General features: G+C 35.0%; 1 long non-coding RNA gene across 1 annotated transcript in view; it reads right to left on the reverse strand.

Annotated features, from left to right (window-relative positions):
* Positions 1-26,846, reverse strand: part of LOC148943149 (uncharacterized) — a 389,369-nt gene that overhangs the window by 347,936 nt on the left and 14,587 nt on the right. The window lies entirely within an intron of this gene.

Here is a 26,846-nt window from a genome sequence, read left to right on the forward strand (position 1 = left end):
CACCTGCTGCCTCAATTGTACATGGAGCTGTTGTATTAGTTATACCAAAAGCTGTTGGCGTAGTTGTACCTGCAGATGTTGGCTTATTTGTTTTTGAAACAGAAAGAAAATACTTACATAACTTGAAAAAGACTGACCGAATTTGATGACGTTCAGACGTGGTAAAAAATTTCCATAATGGCACCAGAAAAAAACACATGAGGAGCAAAAAACGAGTAATAAAGCTGACCAAGCGTTTTTTTGTCAAATTGACCCTTAACTCAAGAAAAACATCCATAGGACATTCTCAACTTCACTCTCAAAACATTTATTGTTAATGTCCTTGTTGTTCAAATTGAGGTCCCGAAGGCAAGTCCAAGCTACTTGAAGGAAGCAGAGGCGGAAATTGAATCAGGGCTAACCTAAATTTTTGAATCGGGAGGGTGATGACCTCAATAAACGAGGAATTCAGTTAGTAGAAGCGACTGACAGCCTGATGTCAGACAACTGTTTCAATTCAAGTGAGCCTTTTTTTCAAGTTTTTATTTCAAAGATTTCAATAAAAACCTTATATGCCCCCAGGGCATAACTTATAATCCTTGCCCTGAGGGTTTTGGGGGACTATCCTCTTCAAAAACATATTTTCTATCTGAAAATCAACAACGCTGAACAAAATGGCTATCTCAAAATTTTGATTGGATGTTTTTGAGGGAATGACTCTGAAAAAAATGGCTATCTCAACATTTTTATTGGATGGTATTGGGGGAATGATGGGTGTGGAGGAGGGGGGGGGCTATTTTTCCTCCAATAACTTTTGAAATTTAAAAAGGCCACTAGCCCTTTGAATTTCCAATCGAATGAGGCTTTTTTGAAGCCTTTTTCTAGCTCGAAAGCTGGCGTGAATAGAACAGTAGTGGTAGACAATATGTGTTTCCTTATGTCGCTCTGAAAAACAAAGAACACTCTTTAATATCATTTGCCGTCACCAGCATCCCTTCAATTTTCTGTATTTTTCTTCCTATAATTTACCCAGCTTCATCTCACGGGCCATTCTCACTCCAAGTGTTTTCGCCTTTTCAAATATCGCTATCCAAAGCTCTTGCATCATTTCTTCTGTATTTTCTGATTCAGGCATTGGTAAGAGATTGCTTTTCCCTTGTGGACTTTTACCCTATAATTCCTCTCATACCAATCAAGTCCTTGTAGAACTGCCTATACATCTTTGACACTTGATAGGGTAAAAGTTGCGTCATCTATAAACCCCAGGGCATTTGAGCATATCTCCTTACGGAGATGTAAACCGTACGTATACAGTCTTCGACGTACTTGAACAAAGGATCAATGTATATTTCAAAGAAGTAAGTCGAAGCCGGGTCACCCTGTCTTAACGATATCTCCCAATCAATCCTTCTTGTAAGCAAGCTATTTACATTTATGACAGCTACTGGTTTTTGATAAAGAGTTTTGAGCATATGAACAAAATCCTCATGAAAACCATACTTTAAAATCATCAAAGACAATAAAATTTCCCTGTCAACCGAGTCATATGCTTTCTCAACATCCACACTTAAGAAATAAGCAAGTTTCCACACTTCATTTTACTTTCGGGTCACCTCATCTCTCCTATATAGTACATCTCCTAGAACGATCAAAATATGCTGTGCTTTTCTTCTTTTTATCCCCCCGAACTGGTAGCTTCCTAGTATATGTGAAATTATTTTTCCTAATCTTTGTGTTAGGACTTGGTATGCAATCTTGTAGTCGCAGCAAAGCAAGAAGATGGGTCTCCAATGGCGTAGATCAGATCATTCCCCCTTTTTGTGTAAAAGGGATATTACTGCCTCCTCTTCAGGGTACCCCTCAGTGATAAAAGTGTTAACAACTTTTTTGTAAAAATCTCACATTTCTTCCCATAGTTCAAAATAAAACTCGTAGCTCAGTCCGTCTATACTGGACTTTTTCTTTTTAGCTTTCCTTAAAACTAGTTCAATATCTTCTTTCGAGACATGGCTCCTTAAATTTTCGTTTTCCTCCTCGCTTACCATACGGCTCGTTTGGTATTCATTAAAATATTTTCGTCCCTCTTCACCTTCCGTCTCCTTTCTTTTAAACAACCCCTTGAACCACTATGTCACTGCTTCACCCAATTCTTTTTGCTCTTCTACTACTTTTCCATCTTCCCTTTTTCCTTTCCTTAGGCTATTTTCTTCTGTTTTACTTCTTGTTTTAACTACAGAAGGTTGGTTTACCTGGTCTGATGCAAACATTTCTGCTATTCGATTCTGACTTTTCCATCTCTCATACTCTCTGTACTCGAGATCTTTTATTGATCTCTTAATTTACTCATATTCAAGCCATAAGCACTCTCCCTCTTCTAAATCTTTCTTTAGGTCGTTTTACACTCTGTATAAATATCTTTTATTTGGGTTTCTTTGGCGTTCTGACTCTTTTTCTTTATCGTGCAGGAATACTCCTATTTTTTTTTAAATTGAACCAAAATTGCAGTAAGTGACTCGATTCTTGGTAACTGGCCAGAAGTCTTCTTACTTCTTTTTTTATCTCTTCTTTATCATATCCCTAGAAGGAACTAATATCCATTCGCCAAAAAGGTCGCTTCATGGGTAGCAAAATATTTTCCATATCCTCTAGCTTTATGTCTACCAGTAGTGCACAGTGGTTGGAGAAAGGCAAGGCGATATTTTCTATATTTTTATTTTTTCCATTCCATCTTTCCAACCATACACCCTGTTGATCCTCGTGCTGCTCCTTTTTTATTCTTGTGAAACCCCTCTCCATTCCGATGTCTTGCCAAACATCTACGAGTTTCCATGTTTTTACCACTTCTTTAAGTTCGATGGTAATCTCCCTTTTAATATTATTTCGGCTCGAACTCAAAATGTCGTTTTCTTCTAAAACACAGTTAAAGTCGCCCAATAGCAATAGTGGGCCAGTTCTTAAATATCGTAGAAGAAAGTTTTGTATTACCAACTGTCTTTCTCTTGCTTTATTTGTGCCTGAAGGCAAATGCACAATTACAAAACCGCTCCTTTCCGGAAAATTCTGCTCGCTTCACCATCCTTTTGAAAACACTGTGTTCCTTATATATCTTTAAATCTTTCGTTCACTATTTATGCTGTGTCAGGTCGGAGTCCTCCAGCAATGTAGTAGAATCCCTGTGTTTCAATATTTCTTATCTTTACTGTATATAATTCTTGGAGACACAGTATATCAATTTTCTGCTTTACAATAAAATCTAAAACTAAACTCTGTCATTTTTCCTGTTTTATCTCGTTAACGTTCAGCATCGTAAATATCATTTATTTTTGTCCGGGTTTCTTCCGCTTCTTTTGCAGTGCACTTCTTCCAGTCTTATTTTCGTTCGTTTTTTCACTTGTAGTTGACGATAAAGATAGGCTTCTTAACGTTCGTTTGGGGGATTGGGTTGGTTTTGCCTCTTGCTCCTTAAATCCTCTCAGACTACTCAAGGGGTTGATGCCCCTTATCTCCTTCCCCCCTACCTCAGCTTTTTTCGAACTTTCTCCCTCAGGCTCTGTCATTTCCTTTTCTTTCACAACAGCTGCTTCTCGCTCTTTTTTCCGAGTTTTTTCTTGTGCTTTCGAGTTTCCTGTGAGAGTCTTGTCCGTTTCTGATGAGCCTGTCGCCCCCAGTACCAGGCTCACCACCTCCTTGGGACTCAAATTTGCCAGCTGTTCATCTAGAGAGCTTGCAATTTTTGTGGGCCTGTAAACTAGACATTAGAGTTTCTGCCGGTTTCCGAGGACTGATCTGCGAGCACTACGCTTGGGTTTCTACTTCCTCTATTGTTTTTTTTTCTTGGGCATAATAGGGCTTCATGACCCTCCTGATGACAAATGTAACACATTTTAGGCTGACAATCGTAGAAAACCTGCATTTTATCGTCTGTTAAAATCTTTTTGGACGGTGGGATCACTACCTCCAAATATATCAGGGCTGTTCCCTTCCCGTTAAAAACAGGTATAAAACCATCCCCTTGAAATGTTTTCCTTCTAAAACTCACCACAAGCCCATAACCTTGCAGTGCTGTTTTTGTATCATGGTCGGTTTCTTCTCCCGGAATTCGTTTGAGATGGATCACGTACGGGCGTTTTACATTTTTATCTACGAAAACTGGATACCTTTCATTTTGAAAAATAATTTTCAATTCCATTGCCTTTAGTCTTTGAACCCATTCTTCTGCCAGTTCAGGGCTTTGCATCGTTACTCACACTATACCAAACCTATTTGCATCATCCCCGTCAATCGCGTCTACGTTTTGTGCATTCAGGCCAATCGACATCAGGAATCGGTGGATATTCGAATGCGGTAGTTCTTTCAGTAAATTCTTAGACATTGCACTGAAATCGAACTTAATTATTTTCCTTGCCATTTCCTTTTTCCCCTTTTTCTTATAATGAAAGTTAAGACAGGATTTGACGGACAAAAATTATGCAGAACATGATGCCCAAAGTTAAATACATCCGCACCCATTTTCCCAATGTAGACATTGTAGAAGATGGTGGAGTTTCTCAAACAAATGTCAGCCGTCGTAAGAAGCAGGACCAAGGGGGCAAAAAAGACGATTGCTCAGAGTGAGGGGCTTTTTATATTATTTAACTTTTTTTCCTGTATAAACCAATTTGTAGAAATTATCGCTCGATTGTTAGATTGTAAAAACTGTGCTCTAAGTTTCTTGTACAGGAAAGTAATAAGTGTAGTTGTTTTTTTCTAAGATATAAAGGCTAGACTAGGTTTCATGGTAATTTTTATAGGTGGGGATCTAAGGGCACCCTCCTGCACCTCACATGACAGCTAGAATACTTTTAAGTAGATACTTAACAAATAAATTTCGAAACCATGAGAGTAAGAGTCATTATGTAGTGATTAGTCAGCGCCCAGGTCCTGGTGGCAGTATTGAAATACTAGCTAATGGTGAAAAAATAACAGTTAAATTATTAGTCCCATAAGACTGAAAGTAGAAAATATGATGCTTTAGTTTGAAAGAAAAGATATCAGAAATGTCCTTTTGACAACCTGGATACAGATAGTGATTTTTGATTTAGTCCAAAATCATCTTCAGCATCCCGTGAAGGTTTCGACTTAATAACTTTAGCTCTTCCAGAGATATTGGGGATAATCCCATCTGATGACAGGATGCGCATAATGCGTTTTGACGAAGCTTAACATTCCCAATTACCTCATGAATGCTCACGGTTGTGGGAGTATTATCAGCAAGCACACTCTGAAAATAAATTTTTAGAGCATTCCACTGCAAAAGCAACCTCTTTACAACTTGCTCCGTTGCTAGCCAGCGTGTCTTCGATGGCTAAAGTATCCCGTGTTTGGCAACTTCTACTAATTTGTGATACTCGGCAAATTCACTTTTCCTTCCTTTTGGGGATATAAGCGACAAAATTTTACACGTTCTGAGCAAATTGTACTATTTCAGGATCTAGAACATCGCAAGCACCGGCCGAATACAGAGTGAAAGAATGGCAAATGCACCCGAAAATGGTGATCCACGGCACATCTTTTTTTACAAGCGCAGACAGACCCGCTTGTTTACCGAGCATTACACTTGCATTATCAGACGCAAATCCAATTAGGTTGACTAAAGGGATATCTCAATCGCACATAGCTTTCCTGTATAGCTATTTCATACTTACCTAGGTGGAGGGCAAAAGCAGGGGCAGATTTTTTGTTTTGGGCATGGATAAAACGTTAAAACTGGTCAAAACAAATCACATTCCAGAAGTTTTGAATTTCACGGACTTCTTGAGCACGTCAGCTGGTCCAGCTGAGCTTGAGCTGGGGCGCCATCTATGGCCAGAGATATAAGAATAGTGAGACACCATGTCCACTAACCCATTTTGGAAGGCCGTAAAGATTGGTTTTCTGAGTTACGCCAATTCAATACTATATGAATAAAAATCCATATTTTCTTAAAAAACTCAATGTTTTTAATTGAAAAATCGATGGAAATACATGGTATTTCCGAAATCCCTGTCAAGAGTTGAAAAATCTATGTTTTCATGGATAAATCTATGGCGGTGGCAATCCTGAGTGCTGGTAAACAGGACGCACATACATTTGATCCTCTCCTTTAATATATGGTTAATACTAGTTGCTATTATTATAATACTATTAATTATTGTGATACAACTATGCCCTCACTCTGTTTAAATAGTAGTTTTAATATGTTTTGTCTGAATGTATGTGGGATAAGAGATAAGAGGGATAGTCTAAAATACTATTTATGGTCAGATACTTCTTGTCTTTTTGATATAATCGGCTTAGAAGAAACATGGTTTTCAGATAGTAAGAAGTCACAGTTTAAAATGTGCATGATTATACTGCTGTTTATGTCCCTAAAACGGTAACAAAGAGCTCACAGGCTATTTCTTTGTTTAAAAAAAGCTGATATTGAATTTAGTAGATGGGCTGACCCGTGTTTACACCAGTGGTGTCTAATAGTGGGACAGCTTATCCTCTTGTCTTTGATCTGAAAAGCCAGTTTGCATGTGCTACTGTTTGTTTTTCTTATAAGCCCCCTCCTTTTCCAACACATCAGTAGCGTAATTGGTTTGATTTAACACACCTTTTCCAACACATCTTTACTGTAATTTGCTTGATAGGCTTTCTTCTATGGGGACCTCCTCTAAAAAACATTTTTTGTTTTGTAAGATTTTAATTTTAATAAGCTAAATGTTGGATTAAGTGATGATCGTGACCATCTTTTTAATGTATTTTCTTCTTTAGGGAATTTGCCTTCAATTTTTTTTCTTTTCGTGTTGAAACTATAAGAAATTCTGCCACTTTAATACATAATATCTTCATATCTCTTTCTCTATTCTGTTTGCATATGCTACTGTTTGTTTGTTTTATAAGCCCCCTCCTTTTCCAACACATCTTTACTATAATTTGCTTGATAGGCTTTTTTCTATGGGGACCACCTTTAAAAAAAATTTGTGTTTTGGAAAAGGTTAATTGCAATAAGCTAATTGTTGGCTTTAGTGATGATCGTGACCATCTTTTCTATGTATTTTCTTCTTTTGGGAATTTGTCTTCAATTTTTTCTTATCGTGTTGAAACTATGAGAAATTCTGCCACTTTAATACATAATATCATCATTTCTCATTCTCCTAATTGGAAGTTGGATTCTGGTCTTGTTTTTACTGATCTTTCTGATCACTTCTCTTTTTTTATCGCTATTTGTGCCTAAGACTGAGATAGCTGCGGATCAGCGAGATAAGTCGTCTTTTGGAACTTTTACAGATAAGAAAGTTTCTGATTTAATACAAAGTCTTTAGAGTAATGATAGGTCAAGTCTTCTTAAAGCAAATGTATTTCAATGTGCCGCAAGTTTACTCTTGTGTCATATGGGGACTCTGTTGGAGAGATTTTCCTCTTAGAACAGGCGAAGGGATTCAACACCCAATTCTCTCTGAATGTCTAGAGGTCTGACAAACGCTACACATATGAAGGTGTCTCGGTTCATAGCTGCATGTAAAATTAAGACACAGGACGATCTTTTGAAGTATAAACAATATAAAATTTGCTTACTTTTTCAGTACGTGAAGCCAAAAAGATGTATTTTTGCATAACACAATTGGTGTATATGGTTTGGTGTCTTTAGTTCGGTGGGTGGTTGAGTGTGGTTAAATGAGTAGGTATTTGTGGAGACTTTTTGATAGGATTTGGATGATTGAGTTGGGATGTTGGGTTGACAAGGTTTTTGTAGGTAAGCACAAGTTAGGATAGGATAGGCTAAGTTGTTAGGTTTGGCTAGGTTAAGATCGTCTAAGTTAAGTTAGGTTAGGATGAGGTATGCGGGTGTTAATATTAGACTAGGTTAAGTGAGTGGGTGTGGATAGGGTCTTTGGATTTGGGTTGTTGGGTTTTCTGTTAGTGAGAAGTTTTAGAGGTTTTGCGAGTTCAGGGTGCTAGTATTGGATTTAAAATTAATGTTAGGAAGACTAAGTCACTAAGGCTATGAATAAGTGAAGATGAAAAGGTGACGTTGGGTAATGAAAAGATTGATCAGGTGGGCAGCTTCACTTACCTTGGTAGTATTATTAGTAAAGATGGTGGGAGCAGTGAAGATGTTAAAAATAGAATAGTCAAGGCTCAGGTTTTTTTTTCACAGTTAAGAAAAGTCTGGAAGAATGGGAAGATAAGTCTGCAAACCAAGATTTGAATATTAGAAGCTACAGTGATGACAGTGGTCAAATATGGCTCTGAAGCATGGACGATCCGAAAAGCGGATGAAGATCTGCTAGATGTTTTCCAGAGAAATTGCTTAAGGATTGTTCTGGGTACCCGGTTGACTGACTGTATTTCAAACAATAGGCTATACGAGAAATGTGGTTCAATACCGCTTTCTAGGTCTATAATGAAAGAAAGGTTGAGGTGGTTAGGGAACGTTGTGCGGATGAAGGATGACAGATTGCCGAAGATGGTTCTTTTCGGCCAACCATCTAGGGCTAAACGGAAAGCAGGTTGTCCCCGTCTGGAGTGGGAGGACGTCATAAAGAAAGATTTAAAGGAAATGGGAACTGCGTGGGTGGGTATAAAAAGGGAGGCTTTGAATAGATTGGGGTGGAGGAGGAGCGTGCATAGCTGTGTTGGCCTCAGGCGGCTTAGTGCTGCGATGAGTTGTTAGTAGTAGTAGTAGTAGTAGGTTAAATTAAATAAGTTAGGTTGGGGTGTGTGGCTGGTTGGGATTTGTGGCTCTATGGGTGTTTGAGGTTGGATGGGTGGTTGTTTGTGGCTGGGAGGATGATTATGTCTGATTGGGTCGTTTGGTATAGGTGGTTGGGTTTTCCTCGGATAAGTTTTTTTTTGGAGAGAGCAGATTCTATGGGGTTATTTCTTTGTCTAACAGGAATTATTTAATAGCCTTTGAATAGAGAATTATTTTTAAAAATGTCAAAAGAATTTTTTTTTTCGTTAGAGGTCATTTTAATCATGAAATACTAGTTATGGAGGTTACATTCAATGATCCATGCACACCAGCCAAGGAGGCAATGGCAAAAGTAGCTGAACTCATTTTTGATAAATTGACATTATTTATAGTGATTATAGTAAATGTGAATAAAATCCAAGAAACAGATTGCTCTCGTCTTGTTTTAAAGGCAGCAAAACTGCTATCATATTTATTTGAGAACAGAAGCAATTTGGTAGTAAAAATCAGCTTAGAATCTCTTATGGCAATATCAAAGCGGGGTTTAAGACACAAGTTGAAAAACAATTTTAACCAAGGTTTACCATTTTGGAGGAAAAACGTATTGAAAAGCTGTCAGATGATAAAAAACGCCTATCTTTTACCCTTCTGTGAACTCATCCACAACCTTGGATAGAAATATACATTTTTGCAACAACAGAATTCTAAGGCAACGGAAAAAAATGAATACGTTTCTTAAATATTAACGCTCCTATCCCTGTTTCTTCTGGTGATAATTCCAACCTAAGGTCTTAAGTGCTATACAATATATGTGATCAGTCTGATAAACTACAGCACAGGCGCCACAACTTCTTGTCATAAAGCTCAATTCTGTTGTGAAAACACTAGAAAATCAAAATCAAATGTCACCGCCATCACATGGTTCCTCGATGGTATTGGTAAAATGTGGAAAGTGATGAGCAAGTAGAGGATAAAATGCCACATTACAATAATGAGGGGTCATAATTTAGCTTCAAAAATATCAGAAGAAAGTTTTTTTAATCTCCTTAGAACCCTTTGTTAGGGTTTCATCTATGTATGCCAATCGATGAGGCAATGGCAGAAGTCATCTATGATAAACTGGTATTACATAAGATGACTAAAATAATTGCGAATAGAATCCGAGACACATGTTGCAATCGCCATGTTTTAAACGCAAAAAAACTGCTATAGTATTTATTTGAGAACGGGAGAAGTGAAACTCTGCTTAGATTTTTATTATGAGGACTGACTAAAAAAACTATGTAGATCCAGGCTGTTTAAACCAGTATTTTCTGTATCTCAGGAAAGTAATGGGTATTAATTTGAAACTTTCAGATATAATTGAATTTGATCAAAAGGAACTGGGCACATCCTGGCTGTCAAAAGGTAGCATCTCAATAGCGTCATAATTGTAATCGATTACAACGTTTCTTCTCCAAATAAAAACAATATTTGCTTAAAGGAAATACAACTTGTTTCTCCGTTACTTGTCTTAAACTGTAACCGATTATTAAAATATGTCAAATAACAGTTATTTTGAAATTCCTTGAAATTTCCTGACAATATATGTGAATTAATCTAAACTAATCCACTGACAGGGATGGGCCAACAGGGATGGATGGATTCTGATGGCAAGTCAAGCTGGCTTATCTGATTGCGGAGTCGAGGAAAATCTGACAACGAAACCATCCGACAGAGATGGTTCATCCATCTGACAGAGAGAATCTGACTGCGGAACCATCTGACAGAGAAAATCTGACTGCGGATTCCTTTAAAAATTTGAATTCAATGTTTATTAATATATATACTATAATTAAACTATATTATGTATACTATAATAAATAATATATACTATATAGTATACAATTTACTATAAAGTTCAGTTCAGGTAGGTTGCTCTCAAGTTTGATCACTGACCTTTGCTTGTGTATATTTTAAGTTCATATTTCTCTTTTAAAAAAAAATAGTGTAGGTCATGATACCAATAAAAAATTGTCACCATCAAGTATTAATATTTCTCTGTGAATTCCGTGAAATTTGGCAATGTTTGAAACTGAAGTTTTATTTTTAACATAAAGACGTAATAAAATATTAATGGATAAAAAAAACTCTGCAGCAATAAATAAATATAACATTTCAACCAAGTATTAACGTAGTTAATAATTAACCTTCTACGGATGAAAAATGACAGATTGTAGAAGAATGTCCTTTTTTGGCCAACCGTCTAGGGCTAAACGGAAAGCAAATCGTTCACGGTTGGGTTGATGCCGTACAGAAAGATTGAAGGAAAATGGGAACTTCCTTGGAGGGTATGAAGAAGAAAATTTTTAATATATTAGGATTGAGGAGTGTTTGTAGCTGAGTCGGCCTCAGGTGGCTTGGTGCTCCGGTGAGTTGTTAGTAGTAGTAGTAGTAGTAGTAGCAGTAATTTTCCGGATTAATATAACGTAATAATTTTATTTGTCGCATTTTTACCTGTGTCATATTAGAAAGAAGGATCTCATTTTTTTATATTTTTTTTTTATTTTGAGTGGACTTTAATTATCTAAAACCACTACGAGGTTGTCTAAACATGAACAGACCTTGTCCTTTTTTATTTAGAAAAAAGAAAAACAAATTGAAATGAATTTTAATTCACAGGGAATTCTTATGATAAAGGAAAAACTACATATAAAGAGGTAAATTTAAAAACAGTATTGCAGATCTGGAAAATATAACTTACGTGTAAAATACAAATTGGACTTCCAGCCCTCCTAGCAAATAGAGTTTGTATTTTAACTGAATACTCGACTAAGTTCCAGTCGTTCTTTAAAAATGTCCAACTGCGGTCCGCGTTAGGAGTGAACCGCTTAAAGGTGGAAACTAGATTTAGGTTATTCGAGTGACTTTCGAGGAGATAAATAGAAACAAAATGGAAAAATAAAGCAACAGATCGCAAAAACAAAATTAGTTTTAGACTGCATTTAGGCACACATCAAAATATAAAAAAACTGTTATTTGACATAAGATTCGCCTCTTCAAGTATTCGAGAGACCTTTCAGAGAGTCGTCTGGGAATGATGATATTAGTTATTTACAACCGCCAAATAGCAGTTTGTTTTTAATTGACACCTGCCCTAGTCAAATTCAAAAAGAATCGTGACGAATGTGTTTTTATTTGTTTTTTGTTTCTTTTTTTTTAACGATTGACTGTATCATATCCCTGTTCCTGTATTATTCGGAAGTTGTTCACTCGAATGCAAGTTAAAAGTTCTTTTATCCTGTATAAGTAGTACAAGGTCAAGCCACAACCGAATACCAATTTCGGTTTTGAACGTAAACCTTACCGAAAAAAATTTCTGAGAAATCCAATCGCTTTAAAGTCATGGATGGCTCATCGCACATGAATAATTAAAACAAAATTTGCATATTAATTTTACTTTGATTCGGTTAACTGGCTTTCTCGAAACTTGTTTAATTTTATTTACGAATGTTTTTATTAGTAAAAAATATAAACATCGTATGAATTAACTTACGTACCGAACTTCTATATTCTATAGATTTTTAATGCGTATAATAGGTATTGACCCCCTAGTCAATACCTTGCTCTTCAAGCTAAAGTTCAAATTTTGTTCCAATTCTTTAAAAATGACCCCTTAATCACAAAGGCCGTTAATTAGAATAAATAGCTCTTATGAAAGTACTGAAAAATATTTGGCTTAAAGAACGAGATATCGACTAGGGGGTGAACCCAATCATATACATAATATTTTCTGTTCGTTTTAAGTTTTGATGCTGCTCTTTACTTCTGATCTTTTTCTTTAATAATGCTGGGAAATCTGGCACCCCTTTCATAGCAATGTCCCTTCCTCCATGAAAACTTCCTTCATGGAAAAATCCTCCCATATAACCCTCAACCCCTCCCCCACCTACCACAAAAAATCCCCCCCCCCCGAAAACGTCCGTACACTTCCCAAAACCAATGCTAGATGTTAACAATGGGTAAAGTTTGTAACTTTCAGCCCTTACCCTCAGTAATTTCGGGTGATTAAGTCATTCTAAAGGACATAGTTATCATACTTTCAACCGTGATGAACAAAATGGCTATCTCAAAATTTTGATCGGGTGACTTTGGGAAAATATGAGTGTGGGAGGGGGCATAGTTGTCCTCCATTTTTTGTTTTCAAAAAAGGGCACTAGAACTTTTAATTTCCGTTCCAATGAGCCCTCTCACAATATTCTAGGGCCACTGGGTCGATACAATCACCCCTGGAAAAAAAAGACGCATCCGTGATCTTTCTTCTGGCAAAAAATGCGAAATTCCGCATTTTTTTTAGATAGATGATTGAAACCTCTACAGTAGGGTTCTTTGATACACTGAATATGATGGTGTGATTTTCATTAAGGATTTATAATTTTTAAGGGGATCTTTCCCCTTTTTTCTAAAATCAGCCAAATTGTCTCAGGCGCATAACTTTCGATGGGTAAAACTAAACTTGATAAAGCTTATATATTTGAAATCAGCATTAAAATCTGATTCTTTTGATGTATCTATTGGTATCAAAATTCCGTTTTTTAGAGTTTCAGCTACCATTGAGGCGGGTCGCTCCTTACTTACAATTCGTTACCGCGAACTGAAACTATTAGTTACAGATTTGGTAAACTTTGTTGCATCAGATTTTTTTTCATCTTTTTTTGTGTCATCATTTTTTTTATTGTCATTATTTTTTAATGAGATACATAATAAACAATTTTGATTGGCTTACCACATTTTTGTTGCGTTATACTAACAAGAAAAAAAATGGGTTATAAATACAAAGTTTAATACTTTGTTGATCCGTCGAAGGAATCCCAAAGACTGGGACAATATTTTAGCACGTATGAAGCCCAACGAGGAAATCTCTTGTCAGAAATCATTTATTCCAAGAAGAATAAATTATTTAAGAAGATAGGGAAGGCAAGAATACTTAATCATTTTTGAATATTTTCAATTCATCATTTCAGTATAAGGTATGCAAGCATTGTCCCATGTTTCATTCTTTTAATATCATAAGGAGACCCCGTAGATAATTTACCATTTGAATCTCCACAAAATTGTATTGCTCTTTCTCTTGATTTAGGATCCTGTAATAGAGTCATGCAAAGGCATTTGCTGTTTGAATCTCAAATACAGTTATAAGGTTTTTGTATTCGATGCAGTTGACACAGCTTTAATTTATCTGTATCTACAAAATCTAATTTATCTGTCACATATATTTCACAAAGGAAAAGCGACTCCATCATTTCCGGTGTTTCCATCATTTCATTTACTTTTGGAGCTTTTTTTACTTTTGGAGAAGGTTTTTTGCAGTCTTCTGGCCAGATAATATTTATGTACCTTCCATCTCCAATATAGAATTCAGACGTATCACATATGTTTCCATATTTTTTTTTAACAGTGCATGAAAAATTTATTTGAAGTCTTCTATTTAAATTTTACTAGCAAGTGTCCCTTTCGCCTCTTTACAATATTTTTCTGCTTCTTCTTTTGATTGGGGATGTTGCAAAGCTGTTATAAAAGAACAACTTCCCTGGCTATTCGCCATTCAATCATAAGGGTACTGTATATCACGAATATTACATATTTTTAAGGGCGATTGCTTTAAGTACTTCAGATCATCGGTTACTTGGAATTCGCAAACAAACGGCATAGTCTCGTTTTCTTTCGCTGAATATATACTGGTTCTGGTTTTTTCTTTCAACCAGTCAACATATGTGGAATAGTTTTCATCCAAATTCAATTTCGTATGATTTATTATATATTGCCTAATTGGATATTTGTTGCTCAGATGTTCAAAGAAAACTTTAGCACTATTCTTCTCAGACTTTCCAGAGAAACCTGTAAGTTTACCGTTTGCTTTTTTACAAATTTCGCTTGCTTCTCTTCTTATGACAGACCATAGAAAAACACTTTTACAACGGCATAATCTCTTTGGGTTAGCCCAGCAAGCATAGGAAATTGCTCCCTCTTTATCCTTGCAATTTCGCGATAAATCGGCCATATTAAAGAGTTTTGCATTATTTTGCACATTGTGTTTGCAAACCTTCTTCTGTTTGTTAATGATTTTTCCGTTCAATTTTCCACAGGCAACAGTTGCATTTGTTGCCTGGTTAAAGTTTGTATAACAAACACACTCACTCTTTGGATTGACTTTACAATTAGTCGAGTTTTGGAAGTAGACATCAGTCGAATTTTGGTGTAGACATTTTTTCAATTCATCAATGGCTTTTTCATCAAATGGCTTTTCATCCCGTAGACTTTGGACAACCGGAGTGGATAATGTTGCTACCATTATTAAGCTTACAATTATTTTCAGGAGTTTTTGATCACTTTTTATCCTAAGTCTTTACCGTCTCACACTAACCCAAGTCTTAACCTGAAACCTCTAATTTATTGTTTCTCAAAATTTTTGCGTACCCAGCGTTGTAGAGGTCCTTATCCCTTATATGACAGGTTCATCCTATGGGCCATAAATATTAGTCTTAAATTTCTGACAATTCACAAACAAATAAGGCAGAACAAGATTTAGTAAAATAAAGGCAACAACTCCTAGAACAAACAGTTTGGAGTCAGCATAATATTGACACAACAGGGATACAAAAATTAACATACCACCAGTAAATTCTGAATAATTCGACAAAGCTTATACAAGAGGAAAAATGGCAAAACAAGTAATGGCAATTGTCAAAAGAGAAAACACATGATAGTGACTAGGAAGCCTAGAAGCTAGGCAAATCGCAGCACAAAGGGAGGTACTTAAAGAAATCTGCTTTGATGCAACAACATAAGATTTACCGTAATCAATAGAAAACAAATGTAATAGAAATAGGAGACTACAGATGGCGTAAATACTGCCGGTACTAGTTGACTCAGTCAAAGTTTTTAAAACCGGAGATAGTGCAAAAGATATGCCTAAATATATAATACTATCTCTTACTGATATCGACAAGCTATTTTTAAAACAATTGATAAAATTGGCAATGTAAAATATATAGCAGCAGATACCACTGATATATTAATTACCGATATTGCACCGTTTTCCAGCAAAAAATATACGGATAAAAATATGAATACCACTGATAGGTATGTAGTGATTCTAAGTGATCCAATAATGCTTTGTTTGAATGAAATTCGATTAAGATTGATGTTAGTCCTAAGCTCATACTATGAGCTTAACTAGCTTAACTAGCAATGAAGGCATACTATGACGCGTCAGTGAGCCGAGTTCGAGCCTATGGTGAAGAAACTGAAGAATTCCTGGTTGAGTTTGGAGTAAAACAATGATGTGTCCTCTCTCCGACTTTGGTCAATTATTGCGTCGATTGGGTGCTTGAAAATGCACTGTCGTCCTATCCAGTAGTTCAGATCGGACAGAATCTTTCACTGACTGACCTCGATTATGAGGATGATTTTGGCCTCCTGTCAGACCCCGTAGAAGCTCAAAACATGCTTGACAGCGTGTTGGCCTGGGCAGACCTGATCGGCTTGAAAGTCAGCACAGAGAAAATCGAAATTCATGGCTATTAACCACGACACAGAACCATTCACACTAACTGTCAATCAAGTTCAGCTGGAGAAAGTCAACTGTTTTACATACTTAGGCTCCCAAATATGCATTGACGGATCCCCCGACGCTGATATCCAACACAGAATACAGAAAGCGCAGACAGTCTTTGCCTCCCTTCGGAAACCCTTATGGAATCGCCGCGAAGTCAGTGTCCGAACGAAAGTTCGAATCTACATGGCACTAGTCCGCACCGTTCTCCTTTACGGATGCGAAACATGGTCGGTAAAACTACAGCATGAGAATACGCTGAAGGTGTTTGAGCATACCTGTCTGCAAAGAATTCTCAGAATACAGCTGCGTGACCGTATCTCCAGCGTGGATCTACGTTGAATGTGCAATATTCAGAGAGATGTTGCGCTCACTATTAAAGAACACCGTTTGAAATGGTTGGGCCATGCTTTACGGAAGCCGCCAGAATACTTGCCTCGCCAAATACTTCTAGTCGAGCCTATTAGCTCCTGGAAGAGACGCCAAGGAGGACAGAGGAAAAACTGGTGGAACCTGGCCAAATCAGACCTTGAACCCCTGGAGGGATTCAGAAAGTTCGGACACAGATGGTCAACTCAGTGGCTTACTTTTGCAGAGCAGCTGGCAGAAGATTGCTCAACATGGTCCAAGAAGGTCTCCAAGATCATCGATGCCGGGCGAGGTGGAAACGCCTGATTCATGCCACAAGTAAGTAGTCCTAAGCTCCTGTAGAAATGTATTGTCTGTATAATTATCTGCAACACAAAATCTTCATAGAGCACTTTTTTCCAAACAGTTTTGGACTTTCATCCGTTATCTTTTCATCCGTTATTTATTTTTCATCTAATATTCTTTTTGGTGTTTTTTTTTTTGCTTTTCGTCTTATGTTTACTTTTTTCATCTGGTAATATTTCATTCTATTTCATTCTATTTCCATAATTTTGATTTGTTTTAGGAAAACAATGTTGCTTACGAAATTATTTTTTCCATTTAAACCATCTTCTCTCCCAAACTCTGCTGTGATCTTAATAAAACAAATCTGAAACAATAATTTATAAAGAGAGATGAAAATCGAATCAAATCCTTGAAAACAGAAACCAAAAAAAGAATTATTCATAGACTTTTAAAAGAATATCATAATCATAGGGAATTTGCCTCCTGGGGAATATCTAGTTATTTACTGCTTTTACTTGAATATTGTCATTCCTTGAAGATCGTCTTGGGTCCCCTTTTTTCGTAATGACCTAAATGTACCGCCTGTATGCCTTGCGGTCCTCTGCTAGACAAAGAAGGCCAGAAAAGTGGTAAATCCCGAGGTGTTTCTTCTGTATCTTTTGGGATTGACCGCGAGAGATTTCTTGTTTAAACTGATGTGCCTGTTTAAGAAATGGTTGGTACGTAAAGGGAGAAACAAAAACAGAAAACAGTTATAACGAACCGTCAGGGATGCAAAAGACTAGTTTCATTATTGGTATTTATCTTAATATGCATTCACATATTGTTTGTAATTATTTGTTTTGCATTTTATAAACGATTGTAATTTCTTTTTAAAATATAAGAAATTGTTTTGGACCACAGTAAATTTACTGTGGTCCGAAACAACATATCTACAGTATATTTATCAAATCTCGCTTTACGCTCTTTAATCACTAATATAGGGCATTATATTGGTGACATATTGTGATAAGAGCCGTATTCAGAGCTGTTGGGGGGGGTATAAAAAACTTAATTTTACCAATGCACGATTTATTTGTTTATTGATTTGTATTTTTTCCTTTTTTTGCAGATTGAACGAATGTTTTTAGGTGTTCGGGGGGGGGGGCAAACCAGTGCTAACCACAACCACCTAGACGCAGCCAAAATTTGGATAAATCGTTGGTATACATTCCTATCTTCAATTGAAACTAGTCTGACCTCTACATTTCGTATCTAATTAATTCATTTGTTCCTAAAGGCCCAAATATCGGAAAACGGTAAAAGATAGAAAGAAATGCGTAACCAGTTTTATGTTTCTAACCTAGCTAGATTTCACTAGATTTCACTTTAGGGGAAAAGGAGGGGTAGGGGGTTAAAAAAATTATAATTGAATCAAAATAATGCCAGTTAAATATTGTAAAGTATTGGTAAAACCTTATATATGCCCTTGACGTTTATGTAATAATATTTGTTTTAAAATATATTACGTTGCTATCAAAAATGTTTGGATAACATAATACAAATAATATTTGAAACTGAAATATGAAGAGAAATAACAAATTTAAGAGACATTTTAGATTTAATGAAATTAGCTATTTAACTTTTGTTTGAAAATTTTGCTAACTTTTTAAAGTAATTAAATTAAGTATTTAAGTCTTTTTTCGTTGGAGCTTCTTTAACTGACTATGAAGTTAAATCCTTAAATTATCAGAGGTCGTAGGAAAGAGGTACACTATTGTGAATTTGAAGTTTGATTAAAATCTCCCTTATATCTGAAATTTTTGACGCCAGAAAAAAATACGACACACATGACTACTTGATTTGCAAGATGTTGTGCTAAAGTTTTCAGTTGACATTTTCATGCATAAATGGTTAGTATAGAATGTTTTCTCATTTTTTATTACAGTAATTTTTTAAGGATTTTCATGTGTTTAGGGAAGTTTTAGGGATCTTATCAATTATTTTTTTTTTAAATCTACCTCGTTCATTTAGATCGTCTTCGCCAGGTTTTATAATAGTTGCAAGCATGAAATGGACAATGAGAAATATAAAAATACAGAAAAACAAAATAAAAATGAAAAGAATAAACATCGAAAAGCGCAAGAATATATATATATATATATATATATATATATATATATATATATATATATATATATATATATATATATATATATATATATATATATATATATATATATATATATATATATATATATATATATATATATATATATATATATATATATATATATATATATATATATATATATATATATATATATATATATATATATATATATATATATATATATATATATATATATATATATATATATATATATATATATATATATATATATATATATATATATATATATATATATATATATATATATATATATATATATATATATATATATATATATATATATATATATATATATATGTATTTATACTATATATATATATATATAAACTACATATATATTTTTTAGGTGAAAGTTTAGCTAAGAAATGAGAAAAAATAGGAAAACTAGTAGGGGACTCCAATCGTAAGCTTTAGTCCTTAAACTTAAGCCCTATTTCAGTGTCGCCCAATATCCCTAAAATTCATAAAGCGAAATTTTTCTTAAAAAATTATTGAAATTTCAACACAGCGGAATGTGTTTTGCAGTGGAAACGATGGCATTTAAATTTTTTTTTCTTTTAAAAATGCGGATGGAAATGTTTGACCAAGATGTGAGCCAGCAATAATCTTTTTTCTTTGCTTAAGTTGCTTAAGTTTACGCTCAAACTGAGGGTGAGTCTGCATTGGATTCGATCTCCTATTTATATTAAATTTGTCTGCAATATTGTCAATTTAATTATCCACTTTGAACGTTAACAGAATGAGTCAATTTAATTTTGATAGTGACCTCAGCCCTATATCCAACTGAAAATAACGCCGTATCGGACTGAATTTTTAGAATAGTAAGTTTGTGTTTCCATTGTATAGCTTAAGGACAGCCATCAATGAATTGACTTTGCAAAAAAATAATGTATCTTAGTTCAACTACATCTAGAAAAGTCACATTAAAAGGTTGTAAGGGGGAGGAGGAGGTGGGTTACTTTTTCGCTGAATTAATTCGTGAATTTGTGCTCCCGAACTATTCAAAAAAGAACAAGCTTACTTTACTAAAAATGCATTCGTAAATAGTAATGTTTTTGGTTGAATATATTTTTAAGGTTTTCAGCTTTCTAAGTTCAGTTGAACTGCTCGGTCAACCTATATTAATGTAATATAAAAGTAAATTGGATCAGAAACTGATTATAGTAATAACGTTAATGCAGTCAAACTTAATTTAACAGATTATCTGGTGGTTTTATCTCGTAATTTTTCTTTGAAAATGACTTCCTAAGGTATGTCATAAGCGCTGGAAGGAGAAAACAACTTATCCCAATGTTTGGATTGATGTAACTCGTTCTTTCAGGACTAGATAACCTAAGTATACCATTTTTCAGAAAAAAACATCAAGTCGATTTGGAAATAAAATACATACATGACCATACTATACATAAACCATAAAAAATACATACTTGCATATGAACACAATTACTGCTCACAACAATTACATAATTAAAAATTTATTCTTGAATTATTATTGGGTGCCAAATTGAAAAAAAAATAAAGAAGAAAATCAATTTAGGCAAACAATCATCAATATTAAGCTAAAACATATGGCACAAAAATGTTTAAGAAGGTTTGGCTATCCTTCGAAAATATAGTATGCATTGGGAACCAACACATTCAAAATTGTTTAAGTTTTTACTGACAAAGTCCTGTCAAATTCTACGAGTTTGTTTTTCTTATCTTCCAAGTGTTAAACTACCCTAAATCACCATTAAAAAAATAAATGAAACCCAAAATTAACACAGAAATTATAATACATAGCCTAGTCAAACTCAAAACAAGCAAAAAGTAAAAGGAGTGTTGCTGATAATACCCCTGTCTTTTTCAGACCAAAAAATAAAAAAAGTGAAAACATTTCAAATGTATTTTGTTTTCAGCAAAGTGCAAATTACTTTCTGGTCTTGAGGAGTTGTGAGGGTTATCAGCCCTACTCATGCTAATTGTTGCTATTTTGAGTTTGAATAGGTTCTTTATTGTTATTTCTGTTTGTTTTGGGTTCTATCTATCTAATATGCAGAATAATTTTACAAAACACATTTTGCATGCAGACCATTTATGCTTACCTACTCCCGCGCCCCCCCCCCGAATGTGCAAATCTGTAGCACAAGTTTATTTCTAAAGTAACGAAGAAACGGACAAAACAAACGTGGTGTGTTTTCGAATTTTACACAGCGCAAACTTGAGTGAGTGGCGCATAATACACAAGTACCAAAATTCCTTCTCCCTATGGAAATTAAAAAAATAAAAATCAAATGAAACTCCCAAATTTTAAAAGCCTTATTTTCCATAGGGGGTATTTTTTTTTTTTTGGGGGGGGGTATTTTCCGCGGGGGGATATTTTCCGCGGGGGTATTTTGCGTGGGGGGCTATTTGTCAAAAAGCTGTTGTAGTATAAGTAATAGTATATTATTAAAGCCTTTCTCTCCTTTGATCTTAATTGATTTATGTATATATTTATTTAATTAATGCTATGAAAATATTTGGATCTGTAAATTTCATGGATTTAAGTCTTCAATATAATATAAAGATAAAATCATTTACTTATTTAATGTTTAAAATTTTTTATTTGATAACAATAACTATACCAATATACATTTTAAAATGAGGATTTTGCAATTTTATAGCAGAGAAATTTGGTTCTCTTTGGCAGACCAAAATTAAATAGTAACCTATTGTTATTCAGTATTTGAGTTATAAGGATCTAATTCTATGACAATGTTACAATTAAATACTAAGTTTTTAGGATGGTGGAGGGCCATAGTCTCCTTGGCCATGTCCGTGTTCTAGACGTTAAGTTTTTTGCTTTTTTTCCACTCTTGAAGATATATCTCTTTCAACTAGTTTTTTTCGCTATCGAAATGTGTTTAGTCAGTTTTTCAGTTACACTGAGGGGTGGGTTAAATGTTTTTGTGATGTTCTCGTGGCCTCCTAAAGTACTATTGTTAATTGCCATTATTTTTAGCGTTATTCAGATCTTAACATCGTTGCCAAGTTATCAGCACTTAGCACCGTTCATGGTTAGATATTCTGATTGGAAGTGATTTTAAGTAAAACGAAATTTAAAATTCTTCCTGATTAGGTGTGTATTGTTTATAAAGGAATAAAAAAAGAAAATCAGCCTGGTTTTCTTACCCCACCGCGTTCAAAAGAGCTTCTATAGTAAATAACTTTAACTTGTTCAGTGAATGTATGCTCTATTGCAATCAATGGTACTTTTATTGGTGAGACGCAAATGACTGAATGACTCTTACAAGTCACTTTCAGGCTTTTCAGAATCCTAAATATAAACTTTACCCAGAGGATGAGAAATGACACCATCAAGCAACAAGTCCAGCTACCTTTAATAACAGACTTTATCCGTCAACGTAGGTAGCGTTATCTTGGGCTTGTCATCAGGATGGGCAGAAATCACTTGCCAAACTCCATCCTCTTCTGGAAACGAGAAGGATCAAGAAGACGAAGCCGTCCTAGAAGCACCCAGAGATGTTCACACTCAAGAAACTTATCAAATATTCATGTGTCTTTACAACCCGAATGGGAAGACGTACTAGCTGCAACACACCTACGAGATGACTAGAGACTTTTCGTGGTTGCCTTAGGTGCCCCTGGAGGCACAAAAGGATCTAAGTTCTAAGGTTAGAGTTTCCTAATAATCACAAGCCTAAAACCAAGCTTTTTCGTGAAAACTAAAATTTGAAAAGAAGAGCAAAGAAACGTGAGTGAGAGCTTAAAATTGGAAACTTTCTTCTGAGCTTAGAACAAGGGCTTTATTGCTAAATAGTGGCACTTTCTTTATTTGATTTTTTTTTATATTTCAGAAGATTATTTAATTAAATCTGCCTCTTAACCGTTTAATTTACCTTTGAGATAGAGCTAGGCACTTTTATTTTTCTACATAAAAGTAGTAATTTTTGTATTTTAAAGAGGAGAATCTCACTAGGGGTAGGAATGTCACTGTTTAAATTTTCTAGTTTTTAATTGAGCATTATACTTTTTGTGTGTCATGAGGCTTATTGCCACACGTACTAAAACATAGTACCAACTTGTATAAATATCAAGAACCTCTACAAGTAATATTCATTTTTAATCCTAGCAAAATCTTTGCATACACCTTAAACGAATTCATTACTCTTGTTTCATTTGGCTGCTTTTGTAACCTTGAAGTGTTATAATTGAAAATGATAACTTTTCTGGCATGCAAAATTTGATATAAAACTATTCCCTGCATGAAAGGTTTGCCTCTCTTGTTAATGGTAATGGTAATAGCCCTTCAAGGTAATGTTTTCAGCACTGGGAGAGGGGGCAATCTCTTCATATACAGACTAATTTATGTTCGTCTTAAGTCTTGATGTTGCTCTATACTTTCAGTTTGAGAATTTTTTTCTTTCATTTTTGATTTGTTTTCAAACAATGCCGATAAATCTGGCTCACCCTCCATCTGACCATCCTCTTCTTGCAAAAAAAACTCCTCCGTGGAAAGCTCCTCCAACGTCAAATACTTACCTCAGTAAAATTCCTTCCAGGAAAATCTATTCTCACTTTAATTCTCCCTCGTCCCCCCCTCCGCAATATTTCTTGCGGGAGATTCAGTTTGAAAAAAGATTCATAGCGTACTTTTATTTGAAAAAAAGTTCTAATCGTTTTTCTGATCGCTCCAGAAATCCTCCCGTCCGTGTAAATTATTTCCAAGTAATTTGAAACATGCTGAAAGTTTCCCCCGAAACATACCCAGATGTATTATTGAGTAGACAAAGAGAAAGTAAGACAAATTAAAATAATTTCATAGGGGTATTTAATCAAAGTCCACCAGGGCAAGGCTTCCCGTGAAAATTGCACCCAAGGAAACGTACCTCCAAACAGAAAATTATCTCCATGGAAAACAACCCAAGGCAAAAAATTCCCCCCACCCCACAAAAAAAAATTCTTTATACTTCCCAATAACAAACTATGTTTAAACAATGGGCAAATTTCATAACTTAAAAACCTCCAGGGGGCTGGGGGCGGGGTCATGTTATCTCCAAAGTCATTGTTGCGGGACTTTTAACTATGCTGAACAAAATGGTTATTTCGAAATTGTGGTCAGATAATTTTGGAAAAGGAGACACGGGAGGGGGGTTAGTTACCCTCCAATCTTTTTGGGTTCTTAAAAAGGATGCTAGAGCTTTTGATTTCCGTTCAAATTTGCCTTTTCCCGACTTTCTAGAATTATTGGCTCAATACAATCGTCCCTCGGGAGACAAAAGTCAAATAAACAAGCGTCCAAGATATTTTCTTCTCACAAAAATGACAAAATTCTACATTTTTGTAGCTAGGAGCTTGAAAACTAAACAGCAGGGTTTTTTATTATGCTGAATCTGATAGTGTAATTTTCATTACCAATGTTTATTTTTTAGACTACTTTACCCCCCCCCCCCCACTGTTTTGAAAATCAGTTTTCTCAGCCTTATAACCTTTTATGGGTAAAACACTAAGCTGAATGAATCTTATATATTTGGAACCCGCATAGTAGAATTTTTTTTGTATATTTATTGATATCAAAATTCCGTTTTTTAAAGTTTTGGTTACTATTGAACCGTGTCGCTCCTTACTTACAGTTTCTTACGACGAACTGTTTGAAAAGACTTTCTTTTCAAATGAAGCTTAGTCAACAGTTTTGGTAAATTAACAGCTTTTGCTTCCACAAAACATTGATTTTTGAAAATCTAGTTTGGTAGATGAATTCAACTGGGTATCAGCTGCGGAATTTTCGACGTAGAACGTAAATCCTAAGACTGAGCTCTGTACTTTTAAATGTATCACTAGTATAATATGCAGAATCTGAGATTTTAGATTAGGATCTGTTGATAAACAATATATAATCTACAAATGTTACCATGTACGTATTCTGGGGAGGGGGGGGGTCTACGCGGGTGGACCTCTCCATAAATTTTGTTGACTCGTACAAAGGTGCAAATATACATATATTAAATGTAAAATACATGTTGAAGGGAAGATGTCTTTTAGGAACTGTATAAGAGTTTTCGCTAACGAAATATTTTAATAAGTGGTTGAATAATTTTGGCAAGTGATGAGAGTGATTCTAAGTTGATAATTGATGCACCAGGGCTACTTCTGACAACTTAGACATTTGTCTCCAGTCTTTTGAGGGCTGTCAGAATTTTTTTTTCTTTTGTCTGTTAAATTTACCTTTTGTCTGTCTGTTCGTATACGGCAACTTAGGCCGTATACCTAAGTTGAAAAACTAAATCATTTACAACTTATTGAGCCGCAAATCATGCTACACACAAAACTACTTATGAAAAACAGAGACATTGCAGTTCAGTCGAAAAGCCATATAAAGCAAATATAGTAATGGTTGAGTGTTTGAAATCATTTACTCAATTTTTAGTGATTAGGCCTACTTGTTAGGATTTTAAAATATTAGCGCAAAAGTGAAAGTAGTGTTTCTGCATACTTCTCATCGTGTGTTCGGTTCATTTTCTGCATCAACCTCTACCCTCCTCTCCTTGATTCTATATGTTTTTATTTAACACAACTTTTTTGTCTTTCAATTTATGCATTGTATTTTTTCTTGAATTTTGTTTCTATGTATGGGATTTTTTTGTCTTTTGAAGCGTTTTTTTTTTCTTCCGGTAGATTTTTTGTCTTGTAGGGGATTTTGGCCAGTCTATTGACTTGGACCTAATTTTTTCAACAGCACTAAGAAACCCGATTGGAATATAAATGAACACAGGGTTGATTTCGATTCAATATGGAGGCTAATGTCAGGCCTTTTAAAGAGCGCTATTAAAAATTTTGCGTCTTATAATTTTGATGAAACTGTCATGTTTAGCGTCAAAGATCTTGGAGATGAGTTGTAATTGACCACAAGTAGATTTTCTTTGCTTGGTCTCTATCCCCATTATTACAGTATAGTCTCATTAATATTCCCAAAGGTATTTGTAAGTCATAGGGTTTTGTCATGATTGACAAAAAATGCAACGACATTTTTGGGGTCTTTATTTATTTCTGAATATTAGCGGATGTTTTTGGTTTTTAGAAAACTAATTTCTTCTATGTTTTTGCTTTTCTTCTTCTGATTTTATTCGATCTTTTAGGTGTCATTATTATTATTAGTAAGACTGTAAAACAACAAATTTTATTTCTTGCAAAATTAGAGTAATCAAATTGATCACTACTTCTACTAATTACTCTCCACAGCAGCAAGCCACCTGAGGCTAACACAGCTACACGTGCTCCTTAATCCTTTTTTTTTATTTAAAGCTACCCTCTACACCATCTTCAGAACTGCCCATTTTCCTTAAATCTATTCTTCCGAAATGTTCCAACCCCTACCGTGGACGACCTACTTTCCATTTAGCCTCAGATGGTTGGCTAAAAAGGAAAATCTTTGGTAATCTGTCATCCTTCATCTGCACAGCGTGTCCTTGCCATCTAAACGATTCTCTCAATATAGTGCTAGAAAGCGAGAATGAACTACTATTTTTGTATAGCCTTGTGTTTGAAACACACTCAGTCGGCTTGCCCGCAGATTTATCTTCCAATTCTTCCAGTTTTTATGCCACTGTGAAAAATTACTACCAGGAATACTGAGTAATGCTACCAAGGTAAATGAAGCTGTCTGCTAGATCGATCTTTTTGTTACCCAGCTTCATCTTTTCTTCTTCACTTATTCCTAGCCTTAGCGACCAATTGTTCTTAATATTAATTGTAAAGCCTATTAT

This window comes from Artemia sp. Qi Xiang Cuo, chromosome 16 (genome assembly GCF_049724085.1).
Source record: "Artemia sp. Qi Xiang Cuo chromosome 16, ASM4972408v1, whole genome shotgun sequence".
Lineage (NCBI taxonomy): Eukaryota > Metazoa > Arthropoda > Branchiopoda > Anostraca > Artemiidae > Artemia > Artemia sp. Qi Xiang Cuo.